At 40.3% G+C, this 24,719-nt stretch overlaps 1 protein-coding gene across 11 annotated transcripts in view; it reads left to right on the forward strand.

The window, feature by feature from the left end:
• LOC102558349 (poly(rC)-binding protein 3) overlaps positions 1–24,719 on the forward strand; it is a 929,340-nt gene that overhangs the window by 669,754 nt on the left and 234,867 nt on the right. For 2 of the 11 annotated variants that reach the window (XM_059728514.1, XM_059728515.1), the window contains exon 1: positions 813–1,010. The exons of the other annotated variants lie outside the window; for them this stretch is intronic. The gene's annotated coding sequence lies outside the window, so the exon portion shown is untranslated. Of the gene's footprint in view, positions 1–812; positions 1,011–24,719 lie in introns of those variants that run through there. 11 annotated transcript variants of the gene reach the window in all.

Below are 24,719 nucleotides of genomic sequence, written 5' to 3' on the forward strand. Positions count from 1 at the left end.
CACTGTACATTGAGCCCGTTTGCTAGGTCTCTAAGGCAATTTAAATTTAACTCCTATTGTTCAGCAGTATAGTTACAAACTTTGGGCTGGCTCTCACACCAGCATCTCTCATAGGAGGAGTTATGCTGGAGTAAGGGGGTTAAGATTCAGGCTCCAAATTTTGGTAGTAAATATACAAGAGTACATGTAGGTAATGAATGTACTAATGTACTTTATTTGTTGGGGGGTGAGTCTCTCATTCAGAGCGGTTTTTATGGAAGAACCAACTGTTGGGTAGGGGTTGGAAGTGGGTATATGGGAGTTGCGTATAGCCCCACTCATTCTGTAGTTAGTCCTGTTCACCCAAATCTTATTACTGGTTTGTATGCTCTGATACTTACACATGTCAGGAAACAAATGTAACACATGGTTTTCAGTGAGTTAGTCAAGAAAACAATCAAAATAATTGACACACAGGTGTCTACAGGTAGAAATAGATACCTTTGATAACCCATTGACATATACAGCATGCATAATAGGGTGTTCGTTTTTTAAACTTCACCCCCTGCCCCCCTTTGCTCCTCATATAGGTTGTTGCGTTACAGTCTTATTACATTAGGATGTGACATTCCCGGCCTTGACTGCTTTTGTTTGGATATTTATAGCAGCTTCTGGTCATTGTGGAGCAAAGAAGATTGCCCTGCCCTCTGGCCCTTTCTTAAGCTGATTTTGGGCAGAAGCTCTTCTCATGTGGCACTAATTGAAATGATTGGTGGAGGGGGTGTTGTGAGCTCACTGTGCCTGACTCGGGCTTATCTGCCAGGGGCTAAGCTAAGGGAGAAGGGGGGTGGGGGGGAAGCAAAAGCTTTGCCTCATTCCAGTAGGGCTCAGGGCTCTTGGCCATCTGTCCACACTTGGAATCAGAAGACAAATAGAGGGACCACACTCACTTTAACTCTACAGAAGGAAATTGTTCGGAAACTCTGGCTGAGCTTTTCATCTAAAGTGCGGGCTGGAGACCAGCTCAGCAGGTCAGTACTTCTACCAGTCAGATTTATTTATTCAGATGATGTTCAGGGTTTCAGCTGCAAAGCTTTCGTATTAGAAACGCTGTATTATTTTCTGGAATTTATAGTGTGACCAAAGGAATCCTTTTTTTTTTTTTTTTTTAAGAAAAAAATCTTTAGGACTGGAACTCAGCTTGCTGTATTTGCTGTCCCATATGCACTGTGATCAGAGTTTTGTTTATCTAGCGTGCTGTTAGTCGTGATGGCTGAATGCCCAGGGAAGCCTAACAAAAGGCAAATCTTTCAAAGATTTAAACTAACAAGTTGCTTTTAAAGTGATTTGTATGGAGATTTTTTTTAAATGTTTGTATGGCTTATCATCTGGACAAGAGGGCTACATTAAAATATGTATTGGGGATTGTCATTTGAAATGTGTGCGCTTCATTTTGGTGAGCAGCTCAGCCTGAGTTGGCAGCTTGAGGATTTAAATGCTATAATATCATTTAAAGGCTTTCTTACCCTCCCTGCTTCCCTCCCCAGTTAATAGTTTGCTGTAAGTTTAATGTGAAATCAGGACAGGCAAAAGCAAGCTATTCACTAAAAAAAACCACAAGCTGTTGTGGTCTGATTAGAAAAGCAGAGGCTAAGAAGTTTTTTGGCATACTGTAAATGGGTATTACAATAAAAAATCAAGTGAACTGAAATACTTTCTCATGTATTATGAGTCTTATCATTTGAAGCTGTTTGAATATATTTAGCCGATTATTGCAATTTTTTGAGATTTTTTTAAATCTTGTTGATAAAACAAGACAGCCGCTAGCCTAATCATATGTGTTAGATAATGGAGAAAAAGAACATACGCAACTTCTTTAATACCTAGTTCTTAAAGAAAATTCAGTATTAGTCAGGAAATTGACAGCAAATTTAGGATAGTGCTAATAGGATTGTGTTAAATTTCTGGATATCCTAAAGTCAAAATATTTTCTTTTTAGGTTAGAAAAAGTTGTATTACTATATGTTTAAGGCTAACTAAATTTCCATCTGTTCATTTGACATCTTTTTTACAACTCCATAACTTCAGGATGTTATTTGTTACTGATCTATGTTTAAACACAATCCTGCTACCATGAAATATATATGTTTTTTGTTATTCTTATGTGTTTGAAGGTATTTTCTATTTGTTCTCTTCATAATTTTTTATAAGATAAATTTACTAAATGTAGACTAGCAGCAAACTCCACTATAAATGACATGCAAGAAAATCAAGTCACAGAAAGGAAATCAGTTCAGTTGTTGTGTATCAATACCTTCAAATGTTAAAATTTTTTTAAATCCTTTTTAAGTGCATTGTTGCAAAATTAATTTTCCTTCAGATCTAGCTATTTGTCTTGTTTTTTCCTTGTATATAAGGCTTATAGAAGTGACACAACCGCTCAAAATGGAGGCAAGTGAGTAGTAATCCACTTGTGCAGTACTTATCACCTAAAAAGATGTCTGGTACAAAGTTCATAAACTACTGTTGTGGATTACTCAAAATGGATTCCAGGAATTGGCCATAGGAAAGGTAGACAAGCACTTATTAAGAGGCTTACAGTTGGTTGCGATTGACATTGCATTTTATTTTATTTAAACGAAAATGCTGCTAGTGATACATCAATTGTATTTTTTAAAAATCCCTAGTAAGAGAACACTAAAACATGTATAGAATAATAAAAATCTTTGCAAAGATGCATGCATAATATTGATAACAGCTTTGCAAGTTGAAATAGCTGGTTTACTATATGAGAAGATCCCTTTATAACTGCATTATAATCTATTTGTGACTAGAGATAACAATAAGTATACAAGTGAATGGATTTCTTGGTCAGACAATACCTTTCCTTAAAATTCCTAGTTTCTTATTCATGAAAAGCTGAAGATCTTCAAAATATTGAAATCAGTTGCTATTAGTTTCTTCAAGAAGTGCCTGTAAACCTTCTCCATACTGTATGTGGTATGATAATGTAATGAATTGTGAATGTAGTACACGTTTGTTTTATCCTTTAATGAATTAATATATTTTTCTTGTATTTTTAAAGCTAAAAATCTGGGTAATGCATCTTAGTGATAAATAAGAAAATAATAGCAAAAAAGCCCACTCCATTAGAAAGCCTCATTATTTGAAAACAGCCTTATGGCACATGTGTGGTTTATCCTAAATTCTACAGTTGATTTACCATTAGGTACTTTACTATTTTAATCCTCCCTTTTTTTATGAATTGCTTTTTGCCAGAAGTCCAGAATCTTGAGCTGGGTCTTCAACTTTTACTTGGTCCTTATGCCCCGGGACTTCCATGAAAGTTTGCCTAAGGAAGAATTTGAGTATTAAATGAAGAAGCATTTCAGGATGTGGCCCATACTGTTCAGAATTCTGTTAGCTATTAAGCTCTGTGAGGGGAATTTTGTTTTTTTTTGACATTAATATGAACTGATTTGACAGATATTTTTGTGCAGGATTTTATAATGCTGTCTTGTTGGTTGGACAATAAACAAAAAAGCTCTCTGATGTCATTCCAAACAGTCAGTCGTTGTCCTTTTGAAAAGGGTGAAATGGATTCTCAGTTTCCTTGCGCGGATGTGAACTGCATTAAGTACAGATTAAGCACAAAAAAAATCCAGCACATGAGAATAGTAGCGATTTGCAACTCTTATGCAGGGCAAGAAAGAATCTAGCCTTCCAGTTCCATCTTTTCTAAGAAGTGGGAGTTCAGACCAGACTCTTTCAGGAAGCATGGCACAAGGGTTTTTGGGGGGTACAGGGTACTTATCTACAGTAGGAGAAGTTGAGTAGGCTCAAAAGGTAAAAGAGGAATGTAGCTGAAGCCAAGACCTTGCAGGTGTATGGAACATTTGCCAGAGGAGTGGGACTTCAGAAGCTGGAAGGGGAATGAGGACGTGGGCGACTGGTGCCGCCTTAGTCGGGCGGGGGGGAGGGGGCACATGCCCCACACCCCCCCTCCCCCCGCAACCAGTCCCACATACCTGGGGGGAGGAGGGTCCCCCGCAGCTGGTCCCGTGACGGCCGATCGCTGCAGTCACTTCCAGGAGTGGCTGCGGCCACTTATTTAATTGGTCAGCACTTGTGGGAGGGGGGGCACTGGCACTCCTGCCTGCCCCCCCTGCCCATCGCCTAAGCAGTGAGTGCGGCTGGTCAGGGGGTGCACTGGCACTCTCAGGGGGTGCACGTGCACCCCCTACATGTCGCCACTGGATGAGGAAGCCGAGTTGGAGCACATAGTTTTGAAAAATTGTGGGGAGAAGATTGGGCATCTATCACAGGGAGTATGTGGCAGCTAGGAAGGGGTAAGGAGAGAGAATGGCAAAGTTTTGCTGTAGGTGGGTTGTGCATCTGGGAGGGGAGTTGAATGTGGGTTCTTTGGTGGGGATTAGTGCATAAAGACGTGAGAGCTGGAAAGTGAGCATCAAGATATTTGTCAGGAGGGGCAGGGGGAGGATTTGACAGCTGAGAAGGAGGGAGGTCAGGTGTAACAATTACAAACTGGGTGCAGTGGGAGGGTTTAGCAGTGAACAGGCTGCGGTTAGTCTGAATAACCTTAGACATCTCTATTAAGCCTGTGAAAGCAGCACAGCAAATGATTATAAGCAACAAAAGATAGAAACTGCACTAATTGCAAACCAACATAAAGGTCTAAAAATAAGCTTAAATAGCCACTTTTAGTGCTACAGATTCATTCAGAGCTCCAATCAAAATACAGCATTGCTGTGATAATATATTGCTGTAAATTTGAGTAACCGTTTCTCACAAGAAAATGTAGAATTCACTATACAATTTGAGAGACAATGCTTTTTTTTTAAGTGGTCCTGTCACACTTTAATAACAACTGCGTTTTGCCACTTCCATTCGCTGAGCAACAGATTCACTTTGTTGTTTCTGAAGCACAAAAGGAGAGGAAGAATTACACAAAAGGCAAAGAGATTATGCATAGTTTATGCACAGTAACAGAAAGAGGGAATGATGAATTCTCCCAATTTTTGTTTCTTATATATTTTTAAGTTCTTTAGAAAGTTTCCTGTGCTGGCTGCCACCAGAGATAGAAGTATCAACAGGAGAAAATGGGTCGCTAGGGTTTTAGCATTAAGCAGCAAATCCAGGGCCAATAGGATTTAGCTGAGATGTTAAGGTTTATTCAGTGCATTTAGTTAATGAAGTAAAAAAAAAAGTTTGAGGCAGAGTTGTGGGGAGGGGACAGCCTGGCCTCCTGCCAGGTGGTACGTCCTGCAGTAATTCTTTCTGATTGATAGATATTCCACAGGACAAAAAAGAGCTAAGCAAAAGGGGATTTTAATTAAAAAATACCAGCACAAAGCCTGCTCTTCTGGATTGAAATCCATCTGAAATAGTAACAGGCATCTATGTAGTATGGCAGGGGAGGGAATTATTAACACTTGACTGTGGGGAGGACAGGAAAATACAATGCGTCTATATTTCTACATACTACCTATAAAACTATGAGAGCTCTTGCACAAAAAATTGCCAGTAACAAATGTTCATGAATCAGGCACCAACAGTCATGTGCAGGCAGTTAATTCCTTTTCTTAATAGCGAACAAATTCCTAATCTTTAAATCATGAATGGCTTGAGTCGTTCTAACATGTGCTCTGAAACTGCTATGTGCTCTATAAAAAGATTTTCTACCTAAGATTTACATTTTTATGCATCTCTGGGTCAGCCCCTGCACTTGCTGCTGATTTGCAGTGACCAATTGTATACATTGATGTAGTAACTAGATTAGGTCCTGCTTAAAGATTTAAAAAAAAAAAGTTTCCTAAATTTAAAAGAAAACACAGATAAGTCATATTTCTTATTAGTTAATTTATGCAGGTTTTCTTTTTCTTTTTAAAATTCTGTGCTTATATAGGCAAAACTACTACTTAAGTCAGATTCCTGTCTTTCCCAAGGTTAGAGAGGACATCTAGAATCTGTTGAACCTCCCTGCTAAATCCACCATCCTTGAATATCTTAGCCAGAGATATCTTAACATGTTCTTAGCCAAGATCTGGGAGGTTTGCCGGAGTAAAGACCAGAAAGGTCTAGTATCTGTCTTTCAATAGACACATTGCCTAAGGACGGAGGAGGCAAGCACTGCAGAAGTTGACTATACCACCTGCTAAGAATAGTCTTTGGAGTTATAAAACATCTTAAAGAGACACTGAGTACTAGTAGTCCTGTGGTTACACACAGGATGATGAGAAAATTTGCACGAGTCCGTTGAAAATGTATAACACTTCAATTAAAAACAAGGTATGTTTCTTTTAATATGTGTGTATTATTATTATTATTCACACCAATCAAAAGAAGTCAACAATTCAAAATTGTTATGAAAATTTTCAAGGAAGAATTTCCAGAAATACTTTTCTTTGCATTTCTGTTAAGTTCTAGTGTGTCTCAGATTCTTTCCTGAGAATTTAAATTCATAAAGAAGCATGCGTCATGACTGCAGAAAACAACAAAGGATAGTTTCATTATTTAAACAAAATAGAGACACAGAAAATACTAATATGATGACATGGGATTAAAAATGCCATAGCTGCATGGAGATTCCAAATGGTGGAATGAGTTTAAAAGAGATGGCATGTCTAAGCATAGCAGTACCAAGCTCCCAATGAAATGCAGCAAATGTCAAGATGATACCACAAAAAACAAATGGAATTTCAAACGTTTTGTACAATAGGAAGATAATGTTCCCTTGAAGTGTTGTCAAATTTTAAATGTATATAGTCATAGTTTTAACTGGCAGTCAGTAGGATTGTCGCACTGGGTGCATCTAAACGAGCAATTAATCTGATGTATTAAACTCTAATGCAGTTCATGCTTGAGTCAGCTGCTCCCAGGCACTGCATTTACAGGTGCATTCGGGACCTCAACAGTCTGTGCTGAAGAGGAACAGCTCCAGGCTGGCAGGAGGCACAGGGGGTCAGCCAAAAATCTGGGTGGCAGTGTTGGGTGGTGGAGGGACTGGCTGAGGCATGAGGGTGCTACAGTGCAGGGCTAGCCAGCATGCAGCTCTCACACTGTAGCCCCCTTGTGTTTCAGCCAGCCCCAGTCACCATCTACATGTGTTGCAGCAGCATAAATCACTCCACCATAGGATAATACTTGTCCTGGGTAGTACTATCCTACAGCTCAGTTAATTAATTTACTGTGCCCTAATATGAGCACACATGTAAACAGTTGGGTTTTACTGAAGAGCTAATTAGTCAACTTTGCAATAAAGTGCATGTGTAGATGTACCCACTGAGAGTTAATGTCACACAGTATTTTCCAAGCGGAGCCCCATCAGTGCCCAGCTGTGATGTGGATGAGCAGTGTGGCAGAGCTATGCCCCAGAAGTTTAGCCTATAGTTGAGCACACTGCATTGAGTGGGGCCTAAGTATTAGGTTCCCTTGGGGTGCAGAGTGCAATCTGGAGAGGGGGGGAAGTCAAGTGAGGTGAATAAGCTGCACTACTCAAAGAATGAATGCCTCATGCCTGCCTTGGTATAGCATAGCTTCTTACCATTCATTAGGGCTCTATACAAATGGTACAAGCTAGACCTGAAAATATTTTTCCAGGCCTGTTCACACTTACTCTGTCTGGGTGCTATTCATCCAGTCAATTGTTAGCTAATTCCTATATAGCATTGAAGTCCTACTTAAATCCAATTAGAAGAGTAGGATCAGGGTCTCAGTGAGCACAGTGATTGCCATTCAGTTAGCAATAATATTTGGATAGCTCTAGGATCTCATAAGCATAACTGTGGCCATGTCCAATGCCTAGCCAGAAAGTTAAAATAGAAATTTAAACTATGGTTGTGTAACATTATATGTCAGAGGAAACAAAAGTAAAGGTTGTAAATAGAAAAGATATATATAACATGATATATTAAAATACCAACTAATTTCTGTAAATTTTGTATAGAGCTCAATATTATAAGCCATGGAGCACACAGACTCCAATAAGTTTTTCTGCAGTTGATTAAGGGAGATAGATTTGGGGGGAGGGGGGGCAGTTTTTTGTCATATGAGATGAGAGATAAACTAGGCAAAGTGTGTCTGTGTGCATTTCTGACACCATGAGGGAAAACAGGAAGGGACTTGCCTCCAGTGCTACCAAGATGTAGGTTTAAGATTTTACTTAACAGAAACAAGAACCAACATAAAACTGAGAGCCAGGCTTTGATTCTGAATTCTTCTAAGTTCTACGGTTTTTAGCTCTGTGGTCTTGGTTTAGGCTTATATTTCTGTTTCAGATGGTAACAAACATTATTAGACTAGAAGTTGTATTTCTGCTGAAAGATCCAGGTGCCAGTGAGTAATCCAAAAGATTATTCATTGTTATCCCAGTAGTATTTACATTTGACAAATGTGGTCTGCATTAGGTAATGGAAAGACTGACCTTGTCAATTTAAGATTATGGACAGTATATAACTTATGCCTCTAGACTTTGGGGGATAGAGAAGGGAGGAGGAATTCTCACTGACCTTTCTCATACAGCAGTTCAATGAACCAACAGTGTTTCCAGTGTCAGATGTATAGTCACATTTAGAGTCACTCTATACTTTAAATTCATGTCATGTAGGAGATGGTATGTTGCAGGGCTTTTCAATACAAGAAGAGCCTCTGTCACTCAACTAAGCTGGCAGTTATAGCTATACCATCTTCCCAAATAACATGAGTTAAGCCAACCAGTGTACTCTTCTGTTGGCATAGCAATGGTCATGCAAGGGATGCTACAAAGGCTGCATACACATGTTCAAATGACCTGGGAGACTTTTCCTGGGCTTGCTTTCCTAAGAGTAAAACTTACCTGGAGACCCCTGAACAGATATTCAAATGCTGAGACCTTGAAGGTGCTGATGCTGTGCAGCCAGGGGACCCCTGTGCACACATCTCAGCATGCAATGCGGGCTTCCTCAGTCTGACTGGAGACAGAATGGTAGCAGTGCTCAGAGCAATCCTGATTGGTTGACCCAGACTGATTTAGGGTCAGCCTACGTGTCCCTGCATCACAATATGGGGGTTATGTATGAAGGAGAGAAGGGAGGGGAAGGTGCTCTGCTTCCTGCTCAACTGGAGCAGTAGAATCCAGCAAATGACATGATCTCTGTGGGTGGGTGGGAGTGGGAGCAAAACACCCTGGGATGCTAGAGGACTGTGCTATGGTCTCTTTCAGAAGAGAACATGTACAGACATTTGTTGTCCCAGGTATGATTGAATCCTGGTTGTTCCCAAGTTTATTTCTCTCCTAGGCTAGGGGCAGACATTTAAAAAGCCTGAGCCTGAATTGATTCAATCTTTGCAGGTTAGTCTAACCTGGCTAGCTAAATCAGATTTGTAACCAGATGGACATCCCAGCACATCCCTGCAGTGGCTCAAGCTAAAAGCTGGGGGTGGGGGGAACTGGAGCAGCCCTCCCTTCCCTTCGACAGGACTGAGCTGAGGGGGGGCGTGGCCAGGCCTTGCAGGACACTCTGATTAGCCCAGCAGGAAATTGATAACAGTGTTTATCACCCCTAACTCAGTGTTTATCACCCCATTAAGAAAATAACAGAGGGAGATTACCAGCTACCTGTTGATTCTACCTGTTGATTCAGCACAGATTGTAACCAGCATGTGGTCTGTTAGCTGATACACAGAAACCTCTCCCCAAAGCAGAGGGGAAACGGGAATTCCTGATTAACAGGGCGGTGAGGGGAAGGGGGAGAGCATCCCGCAGTCTTGCTGGAGCTGCAGGCAGGGAGCAGAGGGGAGGGGCCAGCCCTGCTGTGGAGCAGAGAACCCCACCCAGCCCAGAGAGCATGCCAGGATGCTGGGGGAGTCTGATTTATCTTAAACCAGCAAGGGGTCTACAACAGATATTGCATAAACTGGTTTGAGCCAAATCAGTTAAGTCTGATAGTACATTCAACCAGGTTTTATCTTGAACTGATTTCAGACATTTTCAAACTGGTTTATGTGCATTGACCATCTGTTCTATTACAGGTTTATAAACCTACAGTCCTTCAAATAGTATCAGACATCCTCCAAAGCTAGGGACAGACATTCAAAAAGCCTCACCCTGAATTGATTCAATCTTTGCAGGTTAGTCTAGGTTGAACCAGTTTGCAGATGCACAGACATTCTCGTACCACTTCTGCACCTGTCCCTCTGTCTGTCTTTCTCTGTCCCCATGCTGCTGCTACAGGGGCAGGCTGGGGATGTGCTCTGCACCTCAGGCTGGAGTGGGGACAGAGCCTGCCTGTGCTGGAACAAAAGTAAGCAAGGGTGGGGAAGCATGGCAGAGGAAAGGAGGAGACCCCAAGGCTGCAGGGAGCAGAAGGAGGTAGATGTGGGGGCAGGGGAATATGGAGAGATGGTGGGGGAGTCGAGTCCAAGTTTGCAGGGGGGAGAGGCAGAGCATGTACAGATGGTGGAGGAGCAAACAGCAGCTGCAGCTCCGGTCCCAAGCTAGAGCCAGAGCCACAGCAACTACTTTCCTTCCCCTGACTCCCCACCATGGTTCCTTGTACTCAGTTGCCAGATGAGGGTCTTTTCCCCCCCCATATTAAATGGGGTGGGCAACCTCATTTTGGAATCAAGTATGTATGGTAGCTGCCCCTTTTTAACCTCACAATAGCTAGCTCATCTGCCCATACCGTTGCAGATGCATGAATATGAATCCATGGGTGACATCAAGGAAAAGTAAGATTTTGAGTGAAGAGGGAGAAAAAGCTGTTTTAGTATAATTAAATGCAACAAAATCACTTAAGAGAAAAAATGCTTTAAAAATATTTAACTGTGTTTAGAATAGCTGAAAAAAAGGTTTCAAATACAGTAGAATATACATAAACTTTCATTTCTTTTCTCTTGATAAGAAATTTAAACAAACTACGCCGAGTACATTTTAAAGGGTTAATTTCAGCATCTAGGAAGTCTAGGCCTGTGCACAGTTAACCTGATTTCTAGTAGGAATGGCGGCAGACATTTGCAATAGCAGTATGAAGTGCAGTGCAGCTAGATAACTTTCATAAAATCATAGAAATGAAGGGCTGGAAGGACCTCGAAAGATTGTTGAGTCCAATGCTGCTACTCTGGGCAGGAATACTGCTGAGATCAAATGATTCCAGCAAGGTGTCTGTCTAGGTTCTTCCTGAAGACTTCCAAGGTTTGGGACTGCACCATCTTCTTGAGAAGCCTATTCCAGATTCTGGTCACCCTTATCATAAAGATGTTCTTCCTTACATCCAGCCTGAAACCATCCTCTAACAGTTTATGGCCCTTGTTCTTTGTCCTCCCCTGCTGTGCGCTAGTGAACAGTTTTTCTCTCCGCTCTGAATATTCACCCCTTACATACATATAGATTGCCAGCAAATCAGTCTTCTCTTCCCCAGGCTGAACAGTCCCAGATCCCTTAGTCTTTCCTCATAAGGTTTGTCTTCCAGGTCCTTAATCATTCTTGTGGCCTTTCTCTGGACCCTTTCAAGATCCCCTATGTCTTTTTTGAAGTGTGGTGCCCAGAACTGGACACATCAGCTAATGCACCCCGGTATGCTATTAGCTCGGTTGACTACAGCACCACACTGACAGCTTATGTTCATCCTGTGATCACCATAACCCTAATTTCTTTCAGTCATCATCCTGACCAGAACATCTCCTCCTAACCTATATTCATGCCGGTTACTTCTCCCCAAATGAAGCACTCTGCATTTATCCTTATTGAAGTGCATCCAGTTCCGCTTCGCCCACCTTTCCAGCTTGTCCAGGTCCACTTGGATCTGCATCCTGTCTCCTACAGTGACCACTTTTCCCCATAAGTATCATCCGCAAACTTGGCAAGCATGCTTTCCACATCCTCATCTAAGTATTATACTAAGACAACAATGTACATTATTTGCTTTTCAGTTTTTGGTTGCTCAGTGAAAGGGACTGGTGCAAGGTAGTATTACATGGCTATGTGGCTTTAATTTTACATTTCTCTACTTTTAAAATTTAGTCATCTTCTATCAAGGCTAACATCACTTCAAATTCCAGTTTGTCTATTTGTTCTGGTTTTTCTTTGGTTTTGGTGGAGTATTTTTAAGAACTAAAATATTCAGTTAAGGCTTTCTTCCCTCTGAGATACTAATGACTTTTAGCCCTTGCTTAATGATATCCAGTTGTTTGAGAAAGCTTTGAATATAAGTTAGAAGAGCTTTCTGCCAGCCTGTCACGCAATGTCAGCACTGCCGTTATTAGATTTTATATATGCTAGTTTGGGGGATGGTTATTCCATTAATCCCCACATTTGCTGGGATTTGAAATTCCTGCCTTGACATATTGAGTTTGAGGGTTTTGTCCTGTTGTCCCAATATGCCATTTCAGATTCACCTGCTTGTTGTAAAAATAAATCCCATTTACAGAAAGTATCATGCTGCAGTGCAACTTAAAGATATACCTCTTGAACTTGCAGCTAAAAATGAACCTTATTTTAGGGGTGTGTGGTTTAAAGTAATAGTACAGTTGGCAGTAAACTGCAAGACTGACTTGTTTTTACTTAGAAAATATACACGCGCTATACTTTTTATTGTGCCTTTATTACATTACATTGTGCACAGATGGAAGGGCTTTTAGCAGACTGAGGAACAAGAGATTCACCCATATATATCTAGCCCTTTCTAAAGCAACTAGAATTCCCTTAGGAGCAGTATATTAAAGCTACTATGAAAATAAAATTTTCTTTTACCTTGTGACATTTCTAGTTTTCTCAACAAAGACTCTAGCGAATAATATTAGTCAACAAAGTTAAAGCAGCAGATCAGATATGTACAGGGAGATAAATAATAAAGAAAGTAGTCCAAACTGAGTTTGCCTACAGCTACTAATAAAATATCACCTATGTTTGATATGCCCCTGAGAGCATAGTTTAATAATGCATCAAAATCTGCTCCTTTGAGCAGGAATTTGAATGAACTTCCTCAGTAAAGAAATACATCGTGTAAATAATACTTTTTTAGATCATAACAGGCAAGCATAAATATTGCAGGTGCCAAATTAGGTGTATTTCCTTTACAGGTAATACAATTCAGATGTTTTAGATGCATGGTTTCTATATTTGGATTATCTTGTGTAGGGCTTAAAAGGTTTTAGAAAACACCTTTTTTTTGTCTGTGTTGGTCTTAAAAAAATCAACTTTCACCAGTTTGAAATACTTCCCTGTATTTTTAACCATAGCTATCATTGTCCTGAGCCAAATTATTCATGTTTGTAATACACAGTCTGTCTTACACACTTCTATTTCTTCGTGCAAAGCAAATATTCAAATTTAAAAGGCAACAAACTGCTTTTGCTGACTGTCCTTTTCTGTGTCTGCTTTGTGAGGATATTTGACCAAATCACTCTGTTCTTAGAACTAGTCACAAAAACAGCTGTTTTTTTGGTCAGAGGAGCTAAGGTATTGTTTCCCTGTACAGTAATTATTGAATAATTTTATCAAAAATGTATTTATTTATTTGCTGGCTCAGTTCAACTCGTATTTCTGCATGCCTATGATATCATGCTATATTATAGCATGAAATACAAGAAAGGATACCTACCAAAATCTATACTTGTCATCATTTTGCAAATGGGTGACTGACTAGTAAAATTATTCAAAGCATCTACAGATCCGTTTTCAAAAAGGAAAATATGTATGTATGTGCAATGAATACATCTTAAGTGTTGCCTAATACCTTCCCTCCCAAGTGGTTCCTCGGTCGTTCCTTTCACCTGCTGTCTGCTTCCAGATTGCCAATAGAACCATCTAGTGCACCCATCTAATGAGCTTCTACTGAGTTTTGGTCCGCAGGCTGATTCATTGCAGCAATAGTGTTGGTCAAAAAACAGTAGAACAGGACAGGGATGATTGGATGAAATCAGCAGCACTAAAGGCTGTACTGACCTCAGACTAGTGTAAATCAAAAGTAATCCAACTGTACAGTAGGGTTACACCAGCATAAAACCACTCTGAGGGTATGCCCAGTTGAGTGCATACATGCATGGGGATGTGTTTCCTGCAGAAAAAGAACCGCAGCACATATTTGTGCCACTGCTGTTTGTCCTAGGGCACACTCCTGCATGTGTGCTCCAGTGCACAGCAAAATGATCTGGGTGGGGTAGGGGAGGCTGGAGCCAGCCAGCAGCCTTACCTGGGGTCGCCTGGGCACCAACGGCACCAAGCCATCCCCTCGGAGCCTTCCCAGCAGACAGAGCATGGTTCTGGCCAGCCAGGCTCCATTTCTAGTGGGGCACTCTGCTGCCATGTGTGCTGCACTGCTTTTTTGGTGGTGGTTTTTTGTTTGTTTGTTTGTTTTGTTTTGTTTGTTTGTTTGTTTGTTTTGGGGGGGTGTTTGACACCTGCATCTCCCAGTGTCAAAAAAAAAAGCTGCCACGCTGCAAACTAGCAGTGCAGTGATTGGGTGCACGCTTGCACCAAGTACAGTTTGCAGCACCTCAAACAGCTTTGAAGCACTGCAAACTAACTACCCGTGCACTCTCATCTAGACAAGCCCTGAGGGATCAGAACTAGGCTGCTCCAGTTCTAATTGAAGCACATGTTAAAAAACCCTTTGTGGAAATCTGGCTTGTGGTCTATGAAGCAAAGGTACTTTACATTCTTGACAGGCTTTGTATGTAATTGTGCACCTTTATACTCAAAATAAATCATTAGCTCTTGAAATAAATCCAAAAAATTGATTTCAAAATTGCTGTCAAGGATCTTGTTCATATACAGTATTTAATATGCCAACTATCAAATAATAATTTAAAATAGTCATTATCCAAACAATATAGATGTATTAGAAGACCTATGCCTTGGATGTCTTTTTTTGTTTTTACTAGTAATTACCAGATGGTAAATACCCCATTAAAATATTTGATTAAGATTAGTTTTTGGTTATTACCTGCTTAACATGTTTGGCACAATCCATATCCCATTTCCTTCCCATTATTTTAAAAGGATAATGCCAATTTAAACCTCACTCTTTCATCCATACATATATACCTATTATTGCTCCAGCTATTAGCCAGCAGCCCCACAACCAGAAGTATTCAGAAAAAGATTAGGTTTTTTTGCTCTTTCTCTTTTCAGTTTGTTTTATGTGTATTAGGCTTGCTGTTTTTTTCCCTTATAAGTATTAAGTTAGTCTGGTGTCAGTGCAAGTCTTTTCTGCAGGGAACAAAAAACAAAATAAAAAATGAGAAAATATTATTTTAAATAAAGGGGTTTCAGAGCTGGTGAAAAACTTGAAACTACTTTTAACTCCACAAAAAATTACTAGCTTTCAAGTTGATGGTTACATTTACAATCCATAGGCAAGCTACAAGCAAATGAAAATATCCATAAATCCATAAGTGAGGACTCTGCTTTGGGAGGGGAGGAGAGGGGAGTCCGTTCTCCATGGCCACAAAGAAGCTTTGCCCCAACAGAAGCTGTGGAGTTACACTATGTGAGAGGCAGAATCTAGGAAGCTGGTCTGAGCACAACACCCCTGAAGGAAAGCTCGATGAATGCTGCATTTGCTGTAGTCTATGGATACAGGAGCTGCTGGGTAAAACTATTTTTATCTCACAGATTGGTTGCAATAGGGATGATTCTACATTTGCCATTCCACTTGTAACTTGTATATAGCATAATGTCAGCCAGAGCAGTGTGCGCATGATTGATTTCACAGTTTACTAGCCAAACAGGAAAACGTGGGTGGGGATTTTTGGTTAATCTGGAACAAATTCCACCCCCCCCTCCCCCATTTTCTCAGCAAAATGAGGGAGGTCAAAGATTTGTAGCAACTAAAACAAATTCAAATTTTTACTTTTCTCAATATAAGGTTTTAGTTTTCATTACATTTTACTAGTGAGGATACTGAAACTACTCAACAACTCACATATTTGTTGTTCAAGTAACCCATTCACCAAAAAAACCCTTTCCTGGCTATATTCAGCTTTGAAATTCACTGAAAGATTTGGATCTCGCAGAATAAGACCAACTTCTTTCTCTATATCATGTCCTTAACAAGAAAAACTTTAACTTGGGACTTGATCTATAAATATTATTGAAGCCAGCAGGCCAAATTCTTCCCTGGTGTCAAGACTGTTATAGAGAGAATTAATTTGGTTGGGTATGTTTTATGTTGTAATCATCTTGTTTCAGATAAATAGTGCTACAAACTGTAAAACTTCAAAGGACTCCTATGCAAAAGGAAACATCATAGATAAACTTTCCAACCTTCAGGACTTTGGGAAAAGAGACACTCTCATGGACCCAGAGGGACAGTTTTTCCATCCCCAGCTCCTTCTGTGCAAAAATGAAGTTTATTTCCTATCCGTGGGGACTTTTTACCATCTTTATTTTTCCTAGAGCCTGATGAAGGGTGTTTGAGCCTGAAAGCTTGCAGAAAAAGATTTCACAATTTCCTAGTTGGTCTAATAAAAAGTATCTTTCTAAACCAAGAGTTCTAGTTTTTCACATTTCTTGTCTTGGACCAACAAGGCTACCAAATACATCCTGGAAACATAAAACTGTGTGCACTCGCATTCTTTTCACTAAGGACTTTCTACTAGTTTATGTATCTGGTGGGTCAACTGTAGCTATAGTTATAAACAAAACAGCCTTTATACCTCGTGTCATGAGATTAGCTTTGGTGGCAACAGTCATGAATAGTAGCAGTTGTCTGTTACTATACAGTCTTACTTGTCTTTATACTCCTCATTAATAAAAGGAACTGATTTATCTGCAATTGTTAAAATAAATCTTTTTTAATTCAATATTTAATGTGAAAATAATAAATTATGGAAGCCTCCATTTAAATTTTTTACATACAATTGTTGTAGAAAAACATTCCTTCACAGATGCCTTTAACAAGATGAAAATCACAAATATCATTTTTGGCATCTTAAAGTTTTGCTGTTCTGTATCCTTAGCTGATGATGGTTTTATATTTGTAACTGCTGATAACATATTGATAAAATCTACTGGGTATTAGTCCATAAGGCAAACCAATTGCGCCAGCTCTTTTTATGTGCGATTCCCCTGCCCCAGGTACCTGTCCTGCTAGGCCAAATCCTCAGAATTATGTTATGTTTTATATTTAGTTTAAATTCAGCACTTGCAGCATCTATGCATATGGTCCGGGGGTGGGGGCAGATGCTTTTATTAGAGCGGCTCCAAGAGCTGCTCTAATTAAAGCGCCCTGAGCATCTCGTGCATCAGTGTCCCAGTGCTTCAAAATGGCAGTGGAGGTACTTTATCTAAAGCTCATTCAATGATCTTTAGATAAAGCACCCCTGCTGCCATGTTGAAGTGCAGGAGCACTGATAAACGAAACGCAGAGGCTGGTTGGAGCACAGTAATTACTGCACTCCAGCAGACTCAAATAATTGAGTCTGCTCCAACACTGTAATTACAGCATGTCAGAGCAGCCTCGGCACTCATGTACAGGCACTCTTAGATACTGAAGACAAGGATTTAGGAAACACATACAGGGTGCATCTACACATGCTCTTTAATGTGAATTAGGCTATTTTTATGCACATTAAAGTGTCACTAAGAAAGCATACTATTTAATTAATGTGCATTAAAATGGGGTAATGCTCTTAAGCATCACTTAAAACCATGCTCTTTAGTTAATGTGTGTTAAGACAAGCTAATGTGCGTTTTCCTAGTGCCTCACTAGATTTAATGCACACTAACTGAAGTGTGTTAATGCATGTGTAGACAAGCCCATTTGAGGTTCAGATAGGCATGTTCTATAGTAATATCCATGGGAGGGGGATAAGGTAGGGAAGAAGGTAATCTCTGCAATAAACCAGTTGTGAAGTTACTCACTGGTTATTCTGCTGGAGAAGTGGATTCTGAATGAACTTCCTGGGTGACCCAAAAGTTTGGAGAGTTTCCACAGATCTGAGATCCTTTTGGAAGCTAGGTAGATATGCCTTTTTTGCTGGCTCTACCATTTTTGCTATGAATCCACCATTCAGCAAACCTCACCTTTGACAACAGGCTATGCGATGCAAAGCAATGGGGCTCTGCATTCCCACCGAGCACTGTTACAAGGGGGTTTCTAACTGTGGAGGGCTGCTATAGCAGTGCAGTTGCAGGTTAAATCTGAATAAGGGAATGAATGGCACAATAAAACAGGGAATAAGCCACAAAGTTATTACACAAAATATGGACTTTGTGGCTGGTTCCCATTGCATATTAAATTGGATGTGTGACCAGGCCAATCAACTGATTGGTGCTCCCAGCCTTGGTAGTACATGAAGCCCTTAATTCCAGAGTGTTCCCATGGCTTGGAACACAGGTCACCTCATTGGCACATGTAGCATGACAAGAGGCATGAATTGTTGAGATCAGAGATCAAATCACATTGCACCTTAAATTGAACATCTGCCGTGACCTCACTGTAGTAGTCCCTACACTCTTCCTTTCCCTAGTCCACCTGTGGATCCTGGTCATATAGGTACAACTTCTAAGAACACATGGGAAAGGAGAAATGATGTTACAGAAGAATAGAAAAATTGAGGTGGAAGGGACCTCTGGAGGTCATCTATTCAACCCTTTGCTCAAGACAGGATCATCCCTGTCTAAACTATACTAGGCAAATGTTTAGCTAACCTGCACTTAAAGCCTCCTAATGATGGAGATCCCACATTCTCTCTATACATGATTGACCTGCTGTTCCACACAGGATTGGGATGCTGCACATGGAAAATCTCTTTTTTGCTCATATTGGGAGCGTGATTCCAAGGAGGATGTTCAAGACAGACCACTGGGGGTTTTTTTGTTTGTTTGTTTGTTTGTTTGTTTTTGGTGGGGGTTGTTGTATGCTGCTGCTTTTTTCTCTATTCAAAAAGGCATTTCTTCTGTGACAGGGGAAACACCCCTCCATGACATTTAAATAGAATCACCTGTTCTAGCATTTTCCTCCTGTGTCAGTTCTGCACAGCCCTGGTACTTGTGATGAAAACCAGACTGACACTCCAACAAGATATTTTCTGTGACAGTGCTTAAAGAACTTTAATTGTGGGCAGTGCACCTGAAACAACACTGAAAAGTTGTAACTGTGTAAATATCTGCATTTGAAAGAGATTTTATCTAATTGAAGATAGAAGAAATGTGGGTATATTACCCAGTATATTGTGGTAGTATTTTAACCACAGCTGTATAATATAGTAAATAAGAAAACTTTGTGCAAATATGATGAACATGGCCTACTGGTATTTGCATTTGGGTAGTAACAATGGTATAATCCTTGTGTGTACGTAAATACCATAGCACAAAAGTTTTGCATGTGAAAGGGCTACAGTAACCTGCCTTAACTAAGCTTTAAGTTTTTCCATTGCCAATAATCTCTCTCAAATGTTCAAGTATACAGTACAGGAAAAGAGGTGTGTTCTTCTTTCAGGGCACATGTTAATATTTGACAAGAATTACAAACTCTAATAACTTTTTCCCCATAATATGACACCATTAAATATAAACTGTTCTTATTTCTTCTTCTTATAGGTATTGTAATTTGGAAAGGTGACTGCAGTCATGTTTCACAGTAATTAGCAATGCTGTTGGTCATTGCTTAAAACAAAACAAAAAAACATCTTCTAGGTTCCAGGCACAACATTTACTATTTCAATAACTTACGGTACGTGGTTATAAATAATGTAGTTTTTGACACGTCACTTCCTTCGGTATGTCTACACTACAGTGAACGGTGCGGCTGTGGCTCTTGTTACCACACCTGAGTGAAATTCAAACCAATTATCTCTGGCACCAATGACTGTTGGCAAATCAGAGTTTAGCATGGGTAATGCATCCCAGGATCTACCCAGCTTCTTGCATGCATCTTGCAGCCTATGTTGAGTTTCTTGTTGTTGTGCTAGCAATACCCAAAATACCTGTGCTAATGTTAGCTATTTCTACATGAGCTGTAGTCAGACCTTGACTACAGTATAGATATACCCCAATCACAAAAATTGTTCCAGGATACACATTGTGCAAGGGCAACTTAATGCCACCTTCACAGTTCCCTGCCCCTGAGCCCCCACCAAATGCTCTGCACATATGCTTGAGAACTAGGACCTAATATTTTTTTTAATTATGATTCATTCTGCCCCATTTATTAAGGACTGCTGCTTTTATTGATGTTGCATAGGGTTGAATTGAAAGAGTCCCACCTCTGTCTAAAGGTTCACCCCTACTGCACCCTATGTGTTTGACCATAATGTATTATAGCTGCATGTCTGTCTTAGACCCACAGTTACACAACTTGTCCCGAGCACTCTGTACATTATTAAATGCTCATGTTCTGCCTCCCAGAAGTTGCAAAGGTGAACACTGTTAATTGACCCTTACCCCCAAACCAGACTTTGATCTAACCTCTCGTGACCCCTTGCCTACAGGTTCCTACAGAACTTAATCGTCTTCAAATAATATTGAGGAGATATTTTGAAGGGCTGATGGGACAACACAGGGGCTGGAGTGTTAGTGCATTGTAAATGAGCCCAGGTCAACACCTCTGACATCTCAAACACAAATACCTTCTGGCTTTTTCATTTCCTGCCTAGAGTCAGCCCATGGACAAACAGCACCTGGACACAGCTGAACCCATGAGTAGCTGAAATGAGAACAGTAAACGGAAGAAAACACTTTGGAATATGTGCCTCTCCAGTAACATATCCCCACTAGCGAAGGCATCTGCCCTGTGTTTGTTAAGCCTGTCTTTAGCCTTACTGTCTCTTTGGAATTCATCAGTGCTACCAGCTCTCCAGACAGGCATCATAGCTAAACCCAGCTCTATTTCCAGCTGACCAGATGATGGCCCTACTTATAGTGGTAGTCCTTAAAGAAATGGGTTGCATTCTGGGATAGGTGGAGCTTTAACAGGGTGCATGGCTTTAATTTTAGACAAAATTAGTTGATCACTTAGATCACTCGAAGTATCCCAAAGGTATCATATTTGGTGGTGGTGTTAAAGAATCCTGTTCTCAGATATTTAATCTACGTGCTGAACTTTTCTTATTTCAGTTTAGGCAACTGTTTCTTGTCCTATCATCTTCTAAGTCGCCAAATAGGCTGTTTGCAGATGTTTACAAAACAATGTAAAAAGCAGTGCTTTACTTTAAACTTGGTGCATTCCCATACTGAGCCCAGCATATACCCAGAAGAGGCAGCACCTAACTTAGACCTGGCTCGCCCAACATGTATATAGCTCAGGCACTTTAGGAAGGGGGCTTTTTGGCACTTTTATCTAAGAACCGATTAAATCAGCTTTAGCTAAAAGCACCAAAAGCCCTGCTGAAGCACTCAATCTATACAGGTGCTGCAGACTCAGATCAAAGTAATGCAATACTTCTTCTGTAAAGCATTTTTTTTAACATAAGCAAGCAGCCAGTTCTTTCATCTGTATTGTTACCTGAAAGGTGTTTACAGACTGTGATCATGCTCTTTGCAATCTTCTAGATTATGTACACTTAGGTCCTTTACCTTGCCTTCATATTCAGTGCCATACTCTTAATTCTTGCACCATTTTAATTGTCTTTCTTTCTATTTAGTTAATTTGGTATCTCTTCCTACCTGTGAAAACCAGAGCTGCATGTTGTATTCCATTTGTGGCCCCTTTAAGACTCGATGTAGTGGAATTACTCCCATGATTTTCTGAGATACTTATATATACCGCACATTTTGGCATAAGTTGCAACGAGTTAGGTACTCAGCCTAAAGCAGGGAAAGAACAGTGCTTTCTCAGAATCTGAGACTATTTAGATAAATGTGTTCAAATAGGAAGAACCTGATGAGTTCCATCCTAGACTGCTCAAGGAATTGTTGGAAGTAATTGCAGGGCCATTGGCTTTCATCATCCTGAACTCTCAAAATAAGATGATGCCTCAGACTGGAAAAGAGCACATATAATGCCCTTTTAAAAAAAGAGGAAGAAAAGGAGGATCCTGGGACTTACAGGCTAGTCATTTGAGATTCAGTACCTGAAAAGATACTGAAGCATATCATCAACCGATCAATTTTAAGCACTGAGAGGATAACAAGGTGGAAAGTAACAGCAAACTTGGATTTCTCAAGAGCAAGTCATGCTTATCTTCACTTTAGCTTCACTTTGGTAAGGCTTTTGACACAGTGTAGTTGAAACTACCATAAGGTAGGAGTATATCTGATTGGATAATCAGGCTCACAGAATAGTCCTCCATGGCTCAATGTTAAACTGAGAGGTAACATCAGATGGGTCACTCAAAGGGCTGTCCTTCTGCTTCATATCTTCATCAATGATTTGAAGGATGGAATTGACTATATATTTAGTAAGCTTGAGGGTTGCATATATTTTAGATGAAACAGAATTCAAAATAGTCTTAATATATTAGAAGATTGGTCTGCAACAAACAGGATACATTCAATAACAAGTACAAATACTTTACCAAAGATAGAACAGCAAATACACGGATGGAAAATAGCTGGATAGACTTCAGTACTGTGGAAAAGGATTTGGAAATTTTAGTGAACCACAAGCTGAACATGATTCAGTGTTTTTTGTTTTTCTTTTTGTTTTTAAAAAGACTCATGGCATGGTGGGGTATATTTGTAGACTGCTGTATGCAGGCCTCACCTGGAGGGCTGCATCCAATTCTGGGCACTGTACTTCAAGAAAAATTGTGGACAAATTAGAAAAAGTCCAGAAAATAGCAACAAAAGCAAGAAGGGGTTTAGGAAAATATGGTAGACCAGGAACGGATGGAAGAATGGGATTTTTTAGTCTGGAGAAGTAAAGACAGGGGGCAGGGTTTTAATAAGAGTCTTCAAATACAAAGCAGATTGTTGTAAAAAGGTGGAGAGCAACTGTTCACTGCATCTGCAGGTGACAAGTAATGGTCTTCCTAAATTGCAACAAGGACAATTTAGGTTAGATATTTAGACTGAACTTTATAGCTCGGGGGATGATTAAATATTCAAACAGATTACCTAGATAAGCTATAGAATCCCCATCACCAGAAGTTTTTAAGTGCGGGTTAGACAAATGTCTGTCTGGGATGAGCAGAGCCTTGAGCAGAGTTTTGGTTTAAATAATCTTTTGAGGTCCCTTCCAAACCTATTTTTGATCATTCTAGACAGTAACCTTGTCCAGAAAGTTTGATTTGCAATATGTCAAAGGTAGCAGAAAAAATATAAACTGGAAGAACAATACTTGATAGGGAAGAGGATTTTTGAAGCAGAAATCTTTTCTTTTATAATCACAATGGTTAGTTCTATATGTTGATTTGTTTCTGAAACCAAGGTATGAGAATGCCTTTCCTGTCCAGTGAAATTATTTGGCATCTAGTAAAGAAGCTAGGGAATGGTAATAAAGATAAGTGGACTCTGAAGCACAAGTATGTGTGCCTGCTGTATTTATAGGTTCTTACAGCACTGTTGATAGGAAAGTCAGAGGAGTCTTTCTACTTTTGGTCACATAGTCAGCAAGAGAGAATAGCCTCACTGTTTCTCCCCCCTCCTCTCCACCCCCTCTCCCTTTAACTTCTTATCTGAACAGCCCAGAGGGATTAGTGTCAGCTGGCCTGGTCTGGTGTCTGTTGAGTGCAGACAGTTTGCCTACATGCACTATCTGCTTTCACAGTGTTTGTGTACCTTTTGGGATGAACAGAAAGGGCGGCTAAATCATTTCATCTCATCAAGGTTCAAAATGTGTATATAACTACCACAGAGCTACACTCTACTTTGCAAGTGTAACCACTTTTCAAGTACCACACCACACTTCACATTTGCTTGCATTGCAATTAATGTCTTTTTGCTCACTGAGAACTGTTCAGCAAGGTTAAGTGGAAAAATTAATTCTCTTTTATTAAACAGTTTCCTGCTGCCTGAAGGAATGACAGGCTACATAAGTCACTCATACTGTAACAATTGCAGGAACTTAGGATAGGGTAATTACCTTATAGGAAAAATAAAAGCCTCTTTATTCCAGGCCTTCTCTCTCTGCTGTGTGGCCCTTGTTAATCCTGTAGACATGGAATAAAGTCATATCCCCTCAGGGTTCAAACTTCCCCTGGAAAATATAATTCTCTCTGACACCATTTGGGCTAGGGACAGAAGTTACACATAAACCAGTTTAAGTGATCAGGAACTTGTTTAAACCTGAACAGAACATAAGTTCAGTGCACATAAACCAGTTTCAAAATGGCTGAAACTGGTTTAAGATAAACGTGGTTGAATATAGTATCAGACTTAACTGATTTGGGTCCAACTGGTTTATGGAACTTCTGTCTCAGGATCCTTCCTGGCTTAAGTTAAATCAGAGTCCCCCAGCATCCCATCATGCTTTTCAGCCCTGCGCTGGGCTGGGCTATCTGCTCCAGAGAGCAAGGCTGGCCCTACCCTTCTCCTTCCTAGCCAGAACTCCAGCTGACTGAGAAAGAGGTGGGGGACTGCAGGCACAGCAGTAGCTGCCTGGCTTCCCCCTGCTCCTCACTCACTGATCAAGCAGGGATCCCCCTTTCCCACAGCAGGGATTCCAGCTGGCATCTAGCCACACCACCCCCATGCTAGCTAATGCTAAGAGGGGTCTGTGTGTGTGTGTGTCTCCAATTTCACTGGAACAAAGGTAGACAGAATGGTGTCTGCTTGGGGCTTTTTGAAACTAATCAACAGATCAGCTGGTAATGTCTTCCTTACAAATACCTTGGAAACAGCTGTTTAAGAAGAGCTT

The sequence above is a fragment of the Alligator mississippiensis genome, chromosome 5 (genome assembly GCF_030867095.1).
Source record: "Alligator mississippiensis isolate rAllMis1 chromosome 5, rAllMis1, whole genome shotgun sequence".
Taxonomy (NCBI): domain Eukaryota; kingdom Metazoa; phylum Chordata; order Crocodylia; family Alligatoridae; genus Alligator; species Alligator mississippiensis.